The sequence below is a fragment of the Bombina bombina genome, chromosome 7 (assembly GCF_027579735.1).
Source record: "Bombina bombina isolate aBomBom1 chromosome 7, aBomBom1.pri, whole genome shotgun sequence".
NCBI classification, from domain to species: Eukaryota; Metazoa; Chordata; class Amphibia; order Anura; family Bombinatoridae; genus Bombina; species Bombina bombina.
In genome coordinates, this window is record NC_069505.1 from 223,478,596 (window position 1) to 223,501,225 (window position 22,630).

General features: G+C 37.3%; 1 protein-coding gene across 1 annotated transcript in view; it reads left to right on the forward strand.

Moving 5' to 3' along the window:
• INSC (INSC spindle orientation adaptor protein) overlaps positions 1-22,630 on the forward strand; it is a 378,936-nt gene that overhangs the window by 331,250 nt on the left and 25,056 nt on the right. The gene's annotated exons all lie outside the window — the stretch shown is intronic.

A 22,630-nucleotide genomic window follows, 5' to 3' on the forward strand; every position in this document is an offset into this window, starting at 1 on the left:
CAGTTTGTATAACCTCAGCCATACACAACATAACAGGGGTATTTTTAATTGGTGAAATTCTTTATCCGATTCCAGTCACCAGGAGGCTAAAATAGGGAGCAGTGAGCTGCAGTCTCTTTGTTCGAGGCAAATCCTCTTGGCGTAGCTTATCATGAAGATCATGTAAGGCACTACAAGTCAGGTCATAGTCACAATCCAAAGCTCGGGTCATGGAGCTCACATGCAGGTCGTCCTGCAGCTCAGGTAGGTGAAATAGGTTTTTCCGGACAGTGCAGACCCGGACTCTAGGTTGCTTATCATGCAGAGAAGGACCTAGTGGGGACATAACGAGAGTGCTGCCATACCGCATCTCGGCAAAGAACTTGGGTCTCCCACCTCCGTCATCCGGTGCAGCTCTCAAGGCGCCACCCGCCTCCTCCACGGGAAAATGAGGGAATGTAGCTCTCAGATATAGAGGGTGAGGTGAGTCATTTTCAAAACTTTTGCGTATGCCTGCTTCCACTCCGGCCCCCGCTCCGACTGGCCCCTTCGGAGCAGGAGTCAGATGCATCACGGCATGTGGACAATAAGGCTCTCTATCCGCACTTGGAAGACAAGAAGCTAGTGTGTCTTCCATGACAGCCCTATCACCGGATGCAGGTGGGTGCAGGTTGTTAGCTGGCAGTGCTGTAAAGTTTGCTTCCATCGGCTCCAGAGGACCATGCTGCGCCATAGCAGCTTTCACAGTGTACGACAGATGGGCAAATGCGCTATCCATTTTATATTCCAATTCCCGTAGACAGGCAAGAAGGGCATGGGAAGCTGCACCCTGGGTTACAGCCATTGTAAAACTGCAGGTACAAGGTCTAATAGCAGAAGTATATCTTTGTATAAGTGTTATGCTGAAGAACCGGATAGATGTTCCGTGAGGTTGCGGCCTTCACTGCTTTGCTGTATCAATTTTCCTGAATATTCGTCTCTGCAGCAAAGTAGTTTCCTCTACCTCCTTGATGTTCTTAAATGATGGCAGGAGAGTTTTAGGTGTAAATAAGATCTTAAATTATAATTTTAATCCCCATATTAATGTTTTTAGCAGAGAGCTCCTCTATAGCACGTCTGCTCTTATCCAGTGTTGGCTCCGCCCCCGGCAGTGAGTATTTTACATAAAAAAGAAAAATTTAAGAACAAACTGTCATGATCTCAAGCTCTGAAGGGTATTAGGTTCAAGAGTAATTTGCAGAAGCATTTCTTTAAAGAAAGGGTGGTAATGACAAACACTGTTTAGGACTTTACGAATGCCTGGGATAAGCATAAGTCTATACTACATACTAGATAAGTTTATACTTATAGGAAATATTGGGCAGACTTGCTAGGCCTATGGCTCTTATCTGCTGTCAAAATCCGTGTCTCTATGTTTCTATTTCTGGGTGCTCCATGGGTGGAGCTAAGATAAATTCAGCAAACAGGGAAATATTACTGTCTCAGAAGAAAAGTGGGACAGAGCTCAGAATCAAGGATGGTCCCTCTGAAATAGGTAAAGTTGGGAGATTTACTTCCTACAAACAGGAGTTGAAATAAACAATCCTATTCCTACACAATCGCCTAGATTTAGAGTTCTGCGTTAGCCGTCAAAACCAGCGTTAAGGGCTCCTAACGCTGGTTTTGTCCGCCCGCTGGTATTTAGAGTCAGTCAGGAAAGGGTCTAACGCTCACTTTCCAGGCGCGACTTTTCCATACCGCAGATCCCCTTACGCCAATTGCGTATACTATCATTTCAATGGGATCTTTCTAACGCTGGTATTTAGAGTCTTGGCTGAAGTGAGCGTTAGAACTCTAACGACAAAACTCCAGCCGCAGAAAAAAGTCAGGAGTTAAGAGCTTTATGGGCTAACGCCGGTTTATAAAGCTCTTAACTACTGTGCTCTAAAGTACACTAACACCCATAAACTACCTATGTACCCCTAAACCGAGGTCCCCCCACATCGCCGCCACTCTAATAAATTTTTTTAACCCCAAATCTGCCGACCGCACGCCGCCGCAACCTACATTATCCCTACGTACCCCTAATCTGCTGCCCCTAACATCGCCGACACCTACATAATATTTATTAACCCCTAATCTGCCCCCCCCCCCAACGTCGCCGCTACCTTACCTACACTTATTAACCCCTAATCTGCCGACCGGACCTCGCCGCTACTCTAATAAATGTATTAACCCCTAAAGCTAAGTCTAACCCTAACACTAACACCCCCCTAAGTTAAATATAATTTAAATCTAACGAAATAAAATAAATCTTATTAAATAAATTAATCCTATTTAAACCTAAATACTTACCTGTAAAATAAACCCTAATATAGCTACAATATAACAAATAATTATATTGTAGCTATTTTAGCATTTATATTTATTTTACAGGCAACTTTGTATTTATTTTCACTAGGTACAATAGCTATTAAATAGTTAATAACTATTTAATAGCTACCTAGTTAAAATAATTACAAAATTACCTGTAAAATAAATCCTAACCTAAGTTACAATTAAACCTAACACTACACTATCATTAAATAAATTAAATAAATGAACTACAATTATCTACAATTAAATCTACTAAACTAAATTACAAAAAAACAAAACACTAAATTACAAAAAATTAAAAAAAATTACAAGAATTTTAAACTAATTACACCTACTCTAAGCCCCCTAAAAAAATAACAAAGCCCCCCAAAATAAAAAAATGCCCTACCCTATTCTAAAATAAAAAGTTAACAGCTCTTTTACCTTACCAGCCCTTAAAAGGGCCTTTTGCGGGGCATGCCCCAAAGAAAACAGCTCTTTTGCATTTAAAAAAAACATACAATACCCCCCCCAACATTACAACCCACCACCCACATACCCCTAATCAAACCCAAACACTCCTTAAAAAACCTAACACTAAGCCCCTGAAGATCTCCCTACCTTATCTTCACCACGCCGGGTATCACCGATCCGTCCCGAAGAGGGTCCGAAGTCTTCATCCTATCCGGCAAGAAGAGGTCCAGAAGAGGGTCCGAAGTCTTCATCTTATCCGGCAAAAAGAGGACAACCGGACCGGTAGACATGTTCATCCATCCGGCGCGGAGCAGGACCATCTTGAAGCAGCCGACGCGGATCCATCCTCTTCTTCCGGCAACTCCCGATGAATGAAGGTTCCTTTAAGTGACGTTATCCAAGATGACATCCCTCGAATTCCGATTGGCTGATAGGATTCTATCAGCCAATCGGAATTAAGGTAGGAAAAATCTGATTGGCTGATTGAATCAGCCAATCCGATTCAAGTTCAATCCGATTGGCTGATTGGATCAGCCAATCAGATTGAGCTTGCATTCTTTTGGCTGATCGGAACAGCGAATAGAATGCGAGCTCAATCTGATAGGCTGATTCCTACCTTAATTCTGATTGGCTGATAGAATCCTATCAGCCAATCGGAATTCGAGGGACGCCATCTTGGATGAAAGTCACTTAAAGGAACCTTCATTCGTCGGGAGTCCGGAGGATGGATCCGCGTCGGCTGCTTCAAGATGGTCCCGCTCCGCGCCGGATGGATGAAGATAGAAGACGCCGCCTGGATGAACATGTCTACCGGTCCGGATGTCCTCTTCTTGCCGGATAGGATGAACTTCGGACCCTCTTCTGGACCTCTTCTTGCCGGATAGGATGAAGACTTCGGACCCTCTTCTGGACGGATCGGTGATACCCGGCGTGGTGAAGATAAAGTAGGGAGATCTTCAGGGGCTTAGTGTTAGGTTTTTAAGGGGGGTTTGGGTTAGATTAGGGGTATGTGGGTGGTGGGTTGTAATGTTGGGGGGGGATATTGTATGTTTTTTTTAAATGCAAAAGAGCTGTTTTCTTTGGGGCATGCCCCGCAAAAGGCCCTTTTAAGGGCTGGTAAGGTAAAGAGCTGTTAACTTTTTATTTTAGAATAGGGTAGGGCATTTTTTTATTTTGGGGGGCTTTGTTATTTTTTTAGGGGGCTTAGAGTAGGTGTAATTAGTTTAAAATTCTTGTAATCTTTTTTTTTATAATTTAGTTTAGTTGATTTAATTGTAGATAATTGTAGATAGTTTAGTTAATTAATTTATTGATAGTGTAGTGTTAGGTTTAATTGTAACTTAGGTTATGATTTATTTTACAGGTAATTTTGTAATTATTTTAACTAGGTAGCTATTAAATAGTTATTAACTATTTAATAGCTATTGTACCTAGTGAAAATAAATACAAAGTTGCCTGTAAAATAAATATAAATGCTAAAATAGCTACAATATAATTATTTGTTATATTGTAGCTATATTAGGGTTTATTTTACAGGTAAGTATTTAGCTTTAAAAAGGATTCATTTATTTAATAATATTTAATTTATTTCGTTAGATTAAAATTATATTTAACTTAGGGGGGTGTTAGGGTTAGACTTAGCTTTAGGGGTTAATACAATTATTTGAGTAGCGGCGAGGTCCGGTCGGCAGATTAGGGGTTAATACTTGAAGTTAGGTGTCGGCGATGTTAGGGAGGGCAGATTAGGGGTTAATACTATTTATTATAGGGTTTTTGAGGCGGAAGTGCGGCGGTTTAGGGGTTAATACATTTATTATAGTGGCGGCGAGGTCCGGTCGGCAGATTAGGGGTTAATAAGTGTAGGTAGGTAGCGGCGACGTTGGGGGGGGGCAGATTAGGGGTTAATAGATATAATATAGGGGTCGCCGATGTTAGGGGCAGCAGATTAGGGGTGCATAGCTATAATGTAGGTTGCGGTTGTGTATGGAGCAGCAGATTAGGGGTTAATAATAATATGCAGGGGTCAGCGATAGCGGTGTCGGCAGATTAGGGGTTAATAAGTGTAAGGTTAGGGGTGTTTAGACTCGGGGTTCATGTTAGGGTGATAGGTGCAGACTTAGCAAGTGTTTCCCCATAGGAAACAATGGGGCTGCGTTAGGAGCTGAACGCTGCTTTTTTGCAGGTGTTAGGTTTTTTTTCAGCTCAAAATGCCCCATTGTTTCCTATGGGGATATCGTGCACGAGCACGTTTTTGAAGCTGGCCGTGTCCGTAAGAAAGGCTGGTATTTAGAGTTGCAGTGGCGGTAAATTATGCTCTACGCTCCCTTTTTGGAGCCTAACGCAGCACTTCAGAGAACTCTAAATACCAGAGTTGTTTAAAAGGTGCGGGAGAAAAAAAACACGCGTAGCTAACGCACCCCTTCTAACGCAAAACTCTAAATCTAGGTGAATGTTATTAAACCCAGCTTCCAAAGTATAAAAGGGCTTTTGGAATAAAAACTAAAATCTGTACTCCTCACTTTAATCCTTGCTTTTATAACATGTATAATATAACTTGTAAAAATTATTTGGGTTATCACACAAAATTTATAAGAAAAATCAATTTCCCTGTTGTTTTTCATGCAAGTACAAGCAAAGCTACATAGACAATAACATATATACCACCAATACAAATAAAAGCATAGCAGCTATTTGTTTCAGTATTGTTTATAATATATAAAAGTGGATACTATTCCAATAGCACACATATTTCATACAAGCAACACTAGTGTATTTTTACTAGTTTATTTTAATTTTATTTTTTTTATTTTAACAAATACAACTTTTTATTGGAAAAACCATATATATTGTTTAAAGTGATAGTAAATTCTAGCATTTGTGAAACGCTAGGGTTTACCTATGCAACAAATAAATGGGACTTTCAGTCATCAAGTATAAAATACTTCATGCTGAAAGTCCCTTTATTTGTCTGCAGCATTAGCTGCCCACAGTAGAACGCTATTTTGGTGTGAAGTGATCTTAGCCAATAACGTGCTAGCTATCCAGCATAATGCCAGCTGGCCCGCATGGCTATTAACTAAGAGGTAGAAACGTCACATCACTGAAAAATAGCTTTCTGCTGCAGTCGACCTAAAGTGCTTGGGGCAGTGAACGGTGCTTCAAACCAATAAAGGAACTTTCAGCATGAAATATTTTATACTTCATGACTGAAAGTCCCCTTTATTTGTACCACTGGTAAATCCTAACGTTTCCCAAACGCTAGGATTTACCATCACTTTAAATTACCATATGAGATGCACATTTCATATGTAGATTACTTGTAAGTATTTTATTGCATGATTTTAATAATTTTACATTCTTGGTTTTAAATGACTTTTTATCCTGTCATGTTTATATTTTCAAAATCATTCTTTGTTTTTCCTTTTTTCAAATGTATTCATGTTTTTAAGAGTTGGAAAACAGAGCAGATAGAAAATTAACTTAGAAATGAAGTCAGAAGTTTTTTTTTTTTTACTTCATACTTATAACGTATAATAGTCGGTTTTACTTTTAAAAGATAATGAAATCACTACTCAATCTCAATTTCTCCAAGGTAACTACTGTGTACACTATAATTAGAAATATGCAATTGAAAACATTTATGATAACCCTTGCAATCACACTCAATTTTTTGCATTTGAAATTTGATGATTATATTGATGAATGCCTTCAGTCATCAGAGAACCATACCCTGTAGTTCATCCGTAATGAATGAGCTTGATGCATCTATTTAGGAAGGATACCTTGTGGAATTTGGAGTTTTATCTCTATGGACTTAATGCTATTTTGCAGTGATTTTGTAAACTAAAAAGTAGTTTACAGAAACATTTTTAAAGCGACAGTATAAGCTTTCAATTGCTGTACAATTTGAGGTATATTTTATGAAAGCAATTGTGAATTATAGTAATAATTATTATTTAACAAATAGCGGACAGATAAGGTTCCCAGCTGCAAGAGCAGGACTGCTCAATCATCACAGCTGTATTAGTCTGGAATGCTTTAACTTTGCCACCTCTTAAATAGTGAAGAGGTTAAGAAGCAGTGGTCTTAACAGCCTGCATTGCAAAGTCTCCAACGTTACATTCACAGCTTAATAAATGTAACTCATAGTTTACAGATAGAGAATTTAAAGAGAAGTGGATGGGCCAAAATAAGGTACATCCAAAAGACCAGGGGTAGAGCACACTCACTATCTAGAATAAATCACAGAGACAGTTAGGGTAATATGCAAAAAAGTGTGAATTTTATATATTCATAAATATATAAAAACCAACATATATGTAAACAAATATGTGATAAAACACATGAAGACAAACAGACATACACAACACATGGGCCCCTCACAACAGAGCAAGACTAGCCGGCTTTTAAGTTCATATGGTGCACTATAACATAAGCAGTTCAGCATAGAAGTATAAAGATGCAAAAGCTGGGTGTTAAGGGCAGAAAGCATTCCAAGCAGGCAAGTCAAAACTCAAAATAAAAACTCCAATTTAAAAGACGAAATGTGAAGTGTCCACATGAGCACTAGCAGGGCAGTTAATCAGGTAGACAAACAAAAATGAAATGGTAAAGCTCACCTACCAATACAAGTAACTAAGAGTGCAACCTAGATAATAATATAATATATAGGTAGTAAGAAGGAAGTGGAGTTCACCAATACGTGAAATCCAAAAGTCTAGGATATATGCACCTAATAGACAATATTTAAATAAAGCAATGACAATCAAGTATGATAAGTGCAAAATATACTTGGATGGGCCCGTGGCTGGATTGGTAAAGGGCAGAGAGCTCCAGTCCGACTCAGACGCCAGCAAGGTGTAGGTGGAGTACTGGTTTGGGCTGGTATCATCAAAGATGAGCTTGTGGGGCCTTTTCAGGTTGAGGATGGAGTCAAGCTCAACTCCCAGTCCTACTGCCAGTTTCTGGAAGACACCTTCTTCAAGCAGTGGTACAGGAAGAAGTCTGCATCCTTCAAGAAAAACATGATTTTCATGCAGGACAATGCTCCATCACACGCGTCCAAGTACTCCACAGCGTGGCTGGCAAGAATGGGTATAAAAGAAGAAAATCTAATGACATGGCTTCCTTGTTCACCTGATCTGAACCCCATTGAGAACCTGTGGTCCATCATCAAATGTGAGATTTACAAGGAGGGAAAACAGTACACCTCTCTGAACAGTGTCTGGGAGGCTGTGGTTGCTGCTGCACGCAATGTTGATGGTGAACAGATCAAAACACTGACAGAATCCATGGATGGCAGGCTTTTGAGTGTCCTTGCAAAGAAAGGTGGCTATATTGGTCACTGATTTGTTTTTGTTTTGTTTTTGAATGTCAGAAATGTATATTTGTGAATGTTGAGATGTTATATTGGTTTCACTGGTAAAAATAAATAATTGAAATGGGTATATATTTGTTTTTTGTTAAGTTGCCTAATAATTATGCACAGTAATAGTCACCTGCACACACAGATATCCCCCTAAAATAGCTATAACTAAAAACAAACTAAAAACTACTTCCAAAACTATTCAGCTTTGATATTAATGAGTTTTTTGGGTTCATTGAGAACATGGTTGTTGTTCAATAATAAAATTAATCCTCAAAAATACAACTTGCCTAATAATTCTGCACTCCCTGTAGATATATACATAATTTATATATATATATATATATATATATATATATATATATATATATATATATATATATATATATATATACAATTGTATGCAAAAGTTTAGGCACCCCTGACAATTTCCATGATTTTCATTTATAAATAATTGGGTGTTTGAATCAGCAATTTCATTTTGATTTATCAAATAACTGAAGGACACAGTAATATTTCAGTAGTGAAATGAGGTTTTTTGGATTAACAGAAAATGTACAATATGCATCCAAACTAAATTAGATAGGTGCATACATTTGGGCACCCCAACAGAAATATTGCATCAATATTTACTAGAGCCTCCTTTAGCAGAAATAACAGCCTCTAGATGCTTCCTATAGCCTGTAATGAGTGTCTGGATTCTGGATGGAGGTATTTTGGACCAATACTCCTTGCACAACATCTTCAGTTCAGTTAAGTTTTATGGTTGCTGAGCATGGACAGACCGCTTCAAATCACATCACAGATTATCAATGATATTCAGGTCTGGGGACTGGGATGGCCATTCCAGATCATTGTACTTGTTCCTCTGCATAAATGCCAGAGTAGATTTTGAGCAGTGTTTTAGGTCGTTGTCTTTTGAAATATCCAGTCCCGGTGTAACTTCAACTTTGTGACTGATTCCTCAACATTATTCTCAAGTATCTGCTGATATAGAGTGGAAACCATGCGACCCTCAACTTTAACAAGATTCCCAGTACCGGCCCTGGCCACACAGCCCCACAGCATGATGGAACATCCACCAAATTCTACTGTTGGTAGCCATTGTTTGTCTTGGAACTCTGTGTTCTTTTGCTGCCATGCATAACGCTGCTTGTTATGACCAAATAACTCAATCTTTGTTTCATCAGTCCACAGCACCTTCTTCCAAAATGAAGCTGGCTTGTCCAAATGTGCGTTTGCATACCTCAAGCGACTCTGTTTGTGGTGTGTGTGCAGAAAAGGCTTCTTCCGCATCACTCTCCCATACAGCTTCTCTTTGTGCAAAGTGCGCTGAATTGCTGAATGATGCACAGTGACACCATCTGCTGCAAGATGATGTTGTAGGTCTTTGGAGGTGGAATGTGGGCTGTTTTGACCGTTCTCACCATCCTTTACCTTTGCCTCTCTGATATTTTACTTGCCCGGACACTTCTGACCTTAACAAGAACTGTGCCTGTGGTCTTCTGTTTCCTCACTATGTTCCTCACAGTGGACACTGACAGCTTAAATCTCTGTGATAGCTTTTTGTAGCCTTCCCCTAAACCATAATGTTGAACAATCTTTGTTTTCAGGTCATTTGAGAGTTGTTTTGAGGCCCCCATGTTGCCACTCTTCAGAGGAGAGTCAAAGAGAACAACAACTTGCAATTGGCCACTTTAAATACCTTTTCTCATGATTGGATGCACCTGTCTATGAAGTTCAAGGCTTAATGGGTTCACCAAACCAATTGTGTGTTCCAATTAATCAGTGCTAGGTAGTTACAGGTATTCAAATCAACAAAATGACAAGGCTGCCCAAATGTATGCACCTGTCTAATTTTGTTTAGATGCATATTGCACATTTTTTGTTAATCCAATAAACCTCATTACACTACTGAAATATTAGTGTGTCCTTCAGTTATTTGATAGATCAAAATGAAATTGCTGATCCAAACACCCAATTATTTATATATATATAAGTGATGCACCGAAATGGAAATTCTGGACAGAAACCAAACCCAAAAATCCAGGATGCACTTGGCCAAAAACTGAAACCGAAAATTTATTTTTTTCAAATTATTTTCAAATACTTTTTTTTAGTTTTTTTTTTTTTTACATAATGAGACTATTTAATGAAGGAATCTGAATTGAAAAACTACAATCCAATAAAATAAAATAACCACACTTTTATTGAAAGTAACACACTAAAATTGGACAAAAAATATCTTAAAACAATAATGTGCTACACAATAATTTTACCAAGAAACAAATGTTTCTGCATCCCTGCCTAAAACAATATTAAAATAGTCCTAGAAAACTATTATTATATGCATAATAGTAAGTCAAGTATTAAACTCAAACAGCAGCTCTCGGCTAGCATCAATTTTAAAATATGCTACACAATAACTTCACAGAAAATAACCGGAAAAAAAAACGAAAAACAAAACAACTGAAAATGCCATTTTCGGCCGAAATGTTTCTGCGGCCAAAATTTCGGTGCACCCTAATATATATATATATATATATATATATATATAAAATGTGTTTTTGTGTTTTACTGTACTGTAAATATTTCACATTCCAATGTTCTTTACTTACAGGATAATGTAATTTTTATTGTAACCATATAACTTTATAAATCTATATATACCTATACCTGTATATCTATTCCTATATATTTATATATATATATATATATATATATATATATATATATATATATATATATATATATATATATATATATATATATATTTATATATATATATATATATATATAGTCTTATGTAGAAAGACAGCACTCACTGGATTTGCTGGATAAAACTTAACTTTTATTAAAGCATCTCAGATAAAAAGTTCTATGACGTTTCGGTGCCTGACTGGCACCTTTTTCAAATGGATTCAGCCACAAATCAAGCAGATGATATGTCCTGACGTCGGGGAGTCTGTTTAAAAACCAGGCGCTGCAGCCTTATATACTCTGTGTATCCATGTAGTGTTCAATCATAAAGCGCCATTCTTTAATCCAATCACGTACGCCGCTGTAAGCCACGCCCCTTCCGGTCCGTTTTTGTGCGCTATCATTGGTGTAGATTACATCGTCATCAGCAAAACACCTCTAGGAGATCGGGCCATGCACATGGCTAATTAGCATATGTGAAGCTGCACATGACAGACTGGAGGATACAGCATTCTGACATTGAAGGCTGCAGCATCAGCTAAAAATATACACAAAAGTGACAAAGTACTGTACGCAATGGACACTGAAGAAATGTATATATATATACACATATCGGCATTGAAACCTTGCAACACATTGTGTAAGGCGAGAGGCAGACTAGTGGTGTAGAAGTCTGATCACAGGATCCAGGGGAAGCAGAAAAGGGTTGGTCATAGCTGCCAATATGATGCGTACGTGATTGGATTCAAGAATGGATTCAAGAGTATATAAGGCTGCAGCGCCTGGATTTTAAACAGACTCCCCGATATCAGGACATATCTGCCTGATTTGTGGCTGAATCCATTTGAAAAAGGTGCCAGTCAGGCACCGAAACGTCATGGGACTTTTTATCTGAAATGCTTCAATAAAAGTTACATTTTATCCAGCAAATCCAGTGAGTGCTGTCTTTCTACATAAGACTGTGTTTACCCCTGATCCAGCACCCTGGTGGATGCTCACTCATACTTGAGGATTGGAGTGCAGGCCCTTACTTCTGAATGATATATATATATTTATATATATATTTATACATAATAAAAATTACTTTTTTTCTATATAATGAATATAGAGATGAAAAATATGCGTATCACTTTTTGCATTTTGGGATTTAGGTCTAACGCAGTGTCTGGTTAGCACACATGAACCTTAATGTGCATTATTGAATTATTAAATATTAAAATGTTAATAATTATTAAAAATGATTATACATACTGTAAACATTTTTAAACAGTCTATAGAATATATATATATATATATATATATATATATATATATATATATATATATATATATATATATATATATATATATATATATATAATAGTATGCCCTCCTAAGCTTTTACTTATTTTATAACAAATCCATGATCCTTGGTTGTCTAGACAGTATGACCTCCATATGTCCCTTGCCTCTAGTTGTAAAAAATGTATGAGATAAAAACATTGTTGGGGGTGAGATTGGTCAGGGGGCAGGAGATACTTCCTGTGCCTATGGCAGCACAACAAAAAAATACAATGCCTCACAAGGGGCGCCTGCTTTTTTCCATGTTCATTCATTCTTCACAGCAGGCCCAGAGCTAAGAGAAGCAACAGTGGACTTTAAAAGGACAGAAAGGTGAAATTTGAAATGTACACAGGTGCATTTCAATTTTGTATAGAAGCATTTTCATTATACTTTCATTAGCAAAAACGCTTCATGCAAAACTTCTTACAATTGTTCAGTAGCATTTGCACATACAGTATGCTTTCAGTGCCCTGTGCACCAGCATTCAAATACCTCACCTTCTGATAGAGTCAGCAGTGGCTTGTATGACACACATCTTCACTGACACAGTACACGTCACTGCCAGCTTTGAGAAGGTGTGGTATGCGCGTATGCTGCTGAAAAACACTAACAGCTTTTTGCTAATGGACGTATATTGCAAAAATGTTTCCATTCAAAATCGAAATACACCCATTCACATTTAAATTTTAACCTTTCTATCCCATGATTGTTTTTTTTTTTATCATTTTGAATGGTTAAAGGGATAGGTAAGTAAAAATTAAACTTGCATAGAACATGCAATGTTAAGACTTTTAAATTCACTTCTATTTTCAAATGTGCTTTGTTCTTTTGGTATCCCTTGTTGAAAAAGAATACAATGCTATTCCTTCAGCAAAGAATACCAATATAATTAAGCAAATTTGATAATAGAAGTAAAATGGAAAGTGGTTAAAATTGTGTATTCTCCAAATCATGAAAGAACAAATTGGAGTTTTCTGTACCTTTAGATTATAAATGTAAAATGTTGCATTTTATCACTCATCTACTTCAGTTATTAACTCACTACTACTTGTTTAGGGAACATTTCCAGCCTTCATAATAGCTATCAAAGTTTAACCTGCCTCAATATTTTAACAAGATCAAATGGTTGCCTAAAAGGCAACAATAATGTTACCTCTAATGCATAAAATTAATCACCAGATGATTTATAAAGTGCAATGATTTATTAGGTGTTTGGTGGTTGACCCTGGCATCTGTTACACTTACAGAAATGTGTTACAACAACATATCCCCTCACCCAACAACTGCAAGTCTAAGACCTCTCATTTTACATCACTGACGTAGAACATACAGGCATCCTGGGGGTTACCATGGTAATAGACACCACTACTCTTACTGGTTGAATTGAATAAGATCAGTGATTTACAGTTTAAAATATTCTTATTTTAAATACTGAAAAATACATAATATAGTACTCAAAAAGAAATATACAAGTGCCCCAATATGAACATTTCATTCTCTAATGAGGTGCTGATGTGATGATAAACATATAGATCATATTCTTGCACTGACAGCATAAAAGTAGAAAACAGCATATAACATCCCTGCACAAATAAAAGCCACTTTAAATATTGTACCGAATATGAATTGTTATAGAATAATATATAATATAATTACTGATTTTAACATAAAAAATACATGTTAAATAGAACTTAAATGGATATTTGTTGTAAGACAATAAACAATCTGGTATAATACAAATCTTTAAAGGGATGTTCTGATGAAAATGTTAAATGCTCTAATTATTTAATGCATGTCGTTTTTTGTATTACTGACTAAAGCTTATCTGGGACAAAGTGACCTTTTTGTTTAACACATATGTGTGGGAATTAAACTCATTGGTCAAGAGCTGCTTAAAGGGATATTCCAACCAAAATTGAAAATCACATGGGTGCATTTCGGTATTAAACAGAAGCAATTTTGTAATATACATGCATTAGCGAAAATGCTTCTAATAAAAGCTATAGCTGTTTCAAAAGTGTATTTAAGTATGTCCCGTGCATCAGCATTTTAAACACAGCACTTGCTCAGAGAGCCAAAGATGCTTGTACCATCTGGTAATGACTCAATTTGTTAATTGCTGACATGATACAAGCCCAAGTGATGATCTGAGCAGCTACATTATTTAAAATGTGGGTGCAATGACAACATCTAGCTATGCTTCACATGCATGTGCAGAGAGAAACGTTAACACTAAAACAGTGATAACTTTTACTAGAAGCATTTTTGCTAATACCTTTCTATTCAAAGATGTAATTAAAGGGACAGTCTACACCAGAATTTTTATTGTTTTAAAAGATAGATAATCCCTTTATTACCCATTCCCTAGTTTTGCATAACCAACACAGTTATAATAATATACTTTTTTTTTTTTAAATAATTTTTTATTGAAGTTAAAGCATATATCATTACAACAAGGACTCGCCCTAAGTCCAAGGTTATAACAAAAAGAGTAATACACTGTCTATACAAAGGCATTATTGAGAAAGCAATATGAACATACAGCAAGAGAAAGTACATTTCAATTCTGGTTATGAAGATAGACAGTATCTTAGGCGAGATGAAATAGAACTTCATTTTATATTGTATTATCATCGTATGAACTCCACATTCTAATAATATTTTATCTAAAACCAAAATAACAGCCTGTGGAGGGTTAACAGAAGTATCAGCCACTCTTGGGCCTAGATAGATAGGGGGGAGGGGGATATTCAGCGGGTAAGCACCGCTATACGCATAGGGGAAGGAGTGGGGGGGACGGAGCCATATAGAAATGTAAGTAATATATGGTACCTAGTGTGGACTCGTGAGTGCCTGAGCACAGAGACCGTATGTCTAGTAGCTGGGTTACTAGAGAGCCAAACGAGATATGCCTTGGGAGGCTAGACAATTTAGCATTAGATAGTGGGATAAAGTAACATCTTAACATAAAATGGCTGTTATCTACATTAGTACATTGGCCAGTACAATCAAGATAGTAGGACCAGAGTGAATATTGTAACCTATGCCAGAATAGTAAAGTGTAGTAAGAAAAGTAGGCATAACTGTGACGGGATTGTTACTCTGGCTGTTATATCTCCCTTTTTAAAGGGACAAGGGGACTTTTGCAAACTGTATTGTAGGGGGGTAATCTAGGGTAGAAATAGGCGTTAGATACTTGGAGTATATATTATGATAGGTAGGAGTAGTACCTCAATTGTAAAATCTGCAACACTGCTACACTAACATAGGCACATACAAATATGCTTTTGGTAAATACTCTTCCCTCTGAGCAAGCATAGTGTGTAGGAATTTTTTCTTTCTTCCCCCTTAATTTTTTTTTTTTTTTTGTAGATAAGGTGTACATGTTTCCCCGCCAACAGAGGAGAGGCAGATTAAATAGATCTTTAAGTAGAACGTCACCTTAGCATATGTAATATCAACCACCGTAATTTTAGCAATGTTAGTTAGCTCTGTTAGGCAAGAACCAAATATAGCAATTTGTCATACAGAAACAGACAGACAGAGGAGCATAATTAGTTAAGTAAAAAAGGGTCTAAATAAAATCTCATTAGACTATATTAACTTGTCCCTGTGTCTTGTCTGTACTTTCTTAAAAAATGGCCTGGGGCAAGTCATAGTACTATAGACCCCACCTGTAAAGCTTATATATAAGGGGGGGCATGAATAACTAACTAGATGAGATAGACTTACAGATGCGTGAGGAGTTCTCACTCTCATTATACACATTTGGATAGCTAATCCTTATTGGTAATGATTAAATAAGGAGGCACCTAACAATAATTAACTCAAACAGACACATTAACTATAAAGTGTAAAGGCATATCATCAGGCATAATACAGTAATAAGACAGGTTAAGCAGAATGGGACTAATATAAACATCTGTCCCCTGTTAGGTCTCTAAGCTAAGTGTTTGTTATTAGGGCGAATTTATGGTCAGTTAGGTGACTCTGTTTACACTAAGGTAGCTCCATTTTACTCTCCTAGTAGGTATGATTTTCTAGGACTCCATAGTCAGTATCTAATACAAACTCAGGTAATGAGAGGCAGAAGTGCTAGCTCCAGAAGACCTGCAAATAATCTTATGAGGAAAAGAAGTAACTGTAAACTAGTAGGTATACATACTGACTTTTTCCTAACAAACTGCAGAGGATTATGGTCTTTAAAATCATTAGGATTATGGAGGTAAAAGCACAAAGCATTAGAGCATACATTTAAATTATCATAATCTAGTTCCCAGAATGTCAGCCGGCATCTGGGTCTCTGTAAAGTCCTGTAAGTGGTATACTTATATAGCTACCGAGAACAAGGGTCAATGTTCCAGACTGTACATGGTGTATGGATGTTTAATAGGCCTTCATCATGAATCTTAAAAGAACCAGTCATATGGCCAGTGGAAGGAATGCTTGGGGGCAAAAAGTAGGCATGGAAGGAGGAAATACACGTTTACATAAGTTCATCACTGTAAGTCAGATATTTCTCTTGTATCAGGTAGTTCTCTAGCTGCCGAGTTTATCCGGCCAACGGATCTGGCACAACTATGTAGAATATTACATTTAACTTGCCAGCTATTGCAGTCCGTAATTAGCCGACTCCATCTCTATCTGCCCTTCTGTAGGGGTGTCTCAGGGTTAAGAATCTCCAACCTCGCAAGTGAGGGGTACAGAGCCGCCTGCAGCATGATCCTGTAAGCGATAGATCTGGGTTCCCTATCATAGCAGTTAATGTACAGGAAAGGAGCTGGGAAGTTACACCATCAAACATCAGACTGCGTGTCTCCATTATTATGAAGGGAGGCTTGAGCTTATTCAGCTGACGTACCTCTAAGATCAGCCGGGTCTGTTCCGGAGAGGTTGCGATGTGCCGTGTAGATGCCGCCTGCAGATAATTCACATTTTTTACTTCATAGTATAGAGCGCGCCTCCCGACAGTCTCAACCGCCATGTCTCTTAAGAAAGTATGGCGGGGTTCAAATAGCTCTTTGCGCTCAATCGCTCTCCGCCATTCTCTGACATCTGTATTAGGCAATGGCCGCTGAGCTCCAGTAGGCGAACCCCTCTCATGGGCTATTTTCTCTACAGCGTGTGTGTCTCTCTCACACTGTGTCCCATGCGACTTGGTTTCAGCAGTCTCGGGGAAAACTGCTTGCGTAGTCGGGACCTGTAGTAAGGTATCCTCTCTTTCTGCCATCTTGCCTTCTTCTTCCTTTATCGGAGCAAATGCCGCTCTAACTGTGAGCCTAAGGTCAGCATACTGAGTCTGCATCTGCCCTGCAAATTCTAAGAGTAGAGCCCGTATTTCATTCATAGTTAGAGAGTACGTGGCTTAAATCACAGTTGAAGTGAGAACAGGTCAGCTTCAATGAAGACTGGGTCATATGAGTAGACTGTAAAAGCGTAAAGTCTTAATATTCAATTTTAGAGCGCTCTTTAGTTGCTGGATAATCCTAGTTGTTCTGCATCCCCAGATATCATTTTCTTTTATCGTGAATATGCATAAATATGCATTTAAATTAGCCAAGAGTTGGGAGCTCAAGAGAAACACGTCTGGCTCCCTCGGCTGTTGGCTCCGCCCCCATAATAATATACTTTTAACCTCTGTGATTATCTTGTATCTAAGCCTCTGCAAACTGCCCCTTTATTTTAGTTCTTTTGACAGACTTGCAGTTTAGTCAATCACTGCCTGCTCCCAGATAACTTCACGTGCACGAGCACAGTGTTATCTATAGGAAATACGTGAACTAACACCCTCTACTGGTGAAAACTGTTCAAATGCATTCTGAAAAGAGGTGGCCTTCAAGGTCTAAGAAATTAGCATATGAACCTCCTAGATTAAGCTTTCAACTAAGAATACCAAGAGAACAAAGCAAAATTGGTGCTAAAAGTAAATTGGAAAATTGTTTAAAATGACATGCTCTATCTGAATCATGAAAGTTTATTTTGGCCTAGACTGTCCTTTTAATCTATGTGCATTTAAATTTGACTGGATTGTCCCTTTAAGAGCTCCAGAGCAGAACACTGCTAGCGAGCCAATCAGAAGCTATATGCACTGATCAACAGCTGCAATATGTGGCTCCCTGTAGCAGACATTACCTATGATTTTATTACTTTTTCAGGATTAACATAAGTTTAGTAATGTCAAAATTACATGTTCTAAAAAATGTGTTTTATTTCTATATTTGACTGTCACTTTAAGGAAATCAACCTTGAGCCTTTAAAATTTGCATTTTTTTTGTCCCTTTAAATTAAAATATATATATATGTGTGTGTGTGCGTGTATATATATATGTGTGTGTGTATATATATATATATATATATATATATATATATATATATATATATATATATATATATATATATATATATATATATTTAGTCAGCCACCAATTGTGCAAGTTCTCCCACTTAAGAAGATGAGAGAGGCCTGTAATATTCATCATAGGTATACCTCAACTATGAGAGACAAAGGGGCCTATCTATCAAGCTCCGAAAGGAGGTTGACGGCTCGTGTTTCTGGCGAGTCTTCAGACTCGCCAGAAACAGCAGTTATGAAGCAGCGGTCACAAAGATCGCTGCTCCATAACCCTGTCTGCCTGCTCTGAGCAGACGGACAGGAATCGCAACAATTTAACCTGATCGAGTATGATCGGGTTGATTGGCACCCCCTGCTGGCGGCCCATTGGCCGCGAGTCTGCAGGGGGCGGCGTTGCACCAGCAGCTCTTGTGAGCTGCTAGTGCAATGTTAAATGCGGAGAGCGTATTGCATTGTATTCAGCAATGTCTTGCGGACCTGATCCGCACTGTCGGATCAGGTCCACAAGACATTTCATAAATAGGCCTCAAAATGTGGAAACAAATCCAGACAATCACATTGTCTGATTTGGAAAGAATTTATTTGCATATTATGGTGGAAAATAAGTATTTGGTCACCTACAAACAAGCAAGATTTCTGGCTCTCACAGACCTGTATCTTCTTCTTTAAGAGGCTCCTCTATCCTTCACTCATTACCTTTATTAATGGCACCTGTTTGAACTTGTTATCAGTATAAAAACACATGCCCACAACCTCAAACAGTCACACTCCAAACTCCACTATGGTGAAGAACAAAGAACTGTCGAAGGACACCAGAAACAAAATTGTAGACCTGCACCAGGCTGGGAAGACTGAATCTGCAATAGGCAAGCAGCTTGGTGTGAATAAATCAACTGTGGAAGCACTAATTAGAAATTGGAAGACATACAAGACCACTGATAATCTCCCTTGATCTGGGGCTCCACGCAAGATCTCACCCCGTGGGGTCAAAATGATCACAAGAACGGTGAGCAAACATCCCAGAACCACACGGGGGGACCTAGTGAATGACCTGCAGAGAGCTGGGACCAACGTAACAAAGGCTACCATCAGTAACACACTACGCCGCCAGGGTCTCAGATCCTGCAGTGCCAGACGTGTCCCCCTGCTTAAGCCAGTACATGTCCGGGCCCATCTGAAGTATGCTAGAGAGCATTTGAATGATCCAGAAGCGGATTGGGAGAATGTCATATAGTCAGATGAAACCAAAGTAGAACTGTTTGGTAGAAACACAACTTGTCATGTTTGGAGGAGAGAGAATGCTGAGTTGCAACCAAAGAACACCATACCTACTGTGAAGCATGGGGGTGGCAACATCATGCTTTGGGGCTGTTTCTCTGCAAAGGGAACAGGACGACTGATCCATGTACATGAAAGAATAAATGGGGCCATGTATCGTGAGATTTTTAGTGCAAACCTCCTTCCATCAGCAAGGGCATTGAAGATGAAATGTGGCTGGGTCTATCAGCATGACAATGATCCGAAACACACCACCCGGGCAACGAAGGAGTGGCTTCGTAAGAAGCATTTCAAGGTCCTGGAGTGGCCTAGCCAGTCTCCAGATCTCGACCCCATAGAAAACTTTTGGAGGGAGTTGAAAGTTTGTGTTGCCCAGCGACAGCCCCAAAACATCACTGCTCTAGAGGAGATCTGCATGCAAGAATGGGCCAACATACCAGCAACAGTGTGTGACATCCTTGTTAAGACTTACAGAAAATGTTTGCCCTCTGTCATTGCCAACAAAGGATATATAACAAAGTATTGAGATGAACTTTTGATATTGACCAAATACTTATTTTCCACCATAATATGCAAATAAATTCTTTCCAAATCAGACAATTTGATTGTCTGGATTTGTTTCCACATTTTGTCTCTCATAGTTGAGGTATACCTATGATGAAAATTACAGGCCTCTGTCATCTTCTTAAGTGGGAGAACTTGCACAATTGGTGGCTGACTAAATACTTTTTTGCCCCACTGTATGTATGTGTATATATATATATATATATATATATATATATATATATATATATATATATATGTGTGTGTGTATATATATATATATATATATATATATATATGTGTGTGTATATATATATATATATGTGTGTATGTATATATATATATATATATATATATATATGTGTGTGTGTGTGTATGTATATATATATATATATATATATGTGTGAGTATGTGTATATATATATATATATATATATATATATATATATATATGTGATATATATGTGTGTGTGTATGTGTGTGTATATATATGTATATATGTGTGTGTGTGTGTATATATATAGATATGTGTGTGTGTATATATATATATATATATATATATATATATATATAGGTGAAGGAAAAGAAAGTCCGGAGGCGGTATCCAAGGTATAATAAAAAGTCAAACTTTATTCGAAAAGTTTAAAAACAGTGGTATCCAGAAAAAGTGCAATGTTAGACAGTGTGCCCAGTCTAACGCGTTTCAGCCGTTCAGGCCATACTCATAGACTGTTAGGGTACACCGTGCTTACAAACAATATATACAGGTGCATATTATACAATTAATTGCATCAACCAATTAAAAACAGTAATTGCTAACAGGCACTAGAAGAGATTTTATTAACTCTATCATGACATTCTTAGGGATTGTTTTGTATAAAACAATAGTGGCAGATAATAATGATTAAAGCATTTTAAAAAGCCACTGATAACCACTTATTTTTTAAATTAATACTACTAAATTGAGAAACCCTTGATTGTCTGACTGCATTTGCTTAAGATAAGCACTATCATCAACTTGAAAAGTGTATATATGTTAATGATCATACAAAAAGTTGCTTGGAATAAAGCTTAGCATTCTTATTTGATATGTAATTATAACAATATGTTTATAATATTACCTTTGTATGCATAACATGATTAGTGCTGATGTATAAATCTATATTCTATTGTATTTACCCATACGACATTAGACTTTGGCTTGTCACAAATATGGTGTCCTAACCAAATAATGGACATTGAAACAATATTCTGAAAAGATTCTATGATTATCGCAAAAATGCTAACTAATATTTAATTTTGATTATATATAGGCTCATAAAGAGGACTCCCTGTTTAACAAATGCTATCATTGCCAAAAGTTAACCAAATCAAACCTGGAGTTAAAGCCTAGAGGTGTTTTTGTTTTTAAACACCAAATCCAATATACCTCTCTTTTGCTTAAAATTTTATCTAAATCTCCTCCTCTAGGTGATAAAGATACTTTTTCTACAATTGTCCATTTAAGTGTTTCAGTATTCCTCATGTGTTTTTCAATTAAATGTTTGGTAATGGGTAGCAATTTGTCTTCTCGTTTTTTACTTGATTCAGTGTCTACTGTAATGTTGGAAATATGTTCTCTTATGCGTGATCTGGTTTCTCTTAAAGTTTTTCCTATATATTGAAGATTACATTGTGTGCATTCTATAAGGTATACCACTCCCTTGGTCCTGCAGTTTACGCAAGTGTTGATGTCATAGTTATTACCTGTAACTGAGGATATGAAGGTTTTGCCTATCTTAGCATGTTTACAAGCTATGCAGTCCTTAAAGCTGCACTTGTGTAGCCCCTTTACTTCTAACCAAGTGAATTGTTTAATTGTGTTTTTAGGTACAGACGGGGAAATAATGTTCCCTAGTGTTTTGCCTCTACGGTAAACAAATTTTACCTGTTTCTGTAAGTTAATATCAAAACATTCTTCCGCAGTGAGCATCGGCAGATGTTTCTTGATAATGTCATATACTTTATAAAATTGATTCGAATATTGTGTTATAAATTGTATATTGAAATCTCCCTTTTGTGTGAGTTCTCTTTTTGATTTTGTAGTTGTCTTATCTTGTAAAAGTGTATCTCTATTTATATATATATGATATATTATTTATTTTAATACTGATGAATTTCTGCTAAAAAAAAATTAAAGCAAAATATTTTCTTCTAAACCTCTTCTTATTAATGTGAATGATGAAACAATTTACAGTTGTATGTCTTTTTAGGATAATTGTAATTTAAAAATGTTAATTATA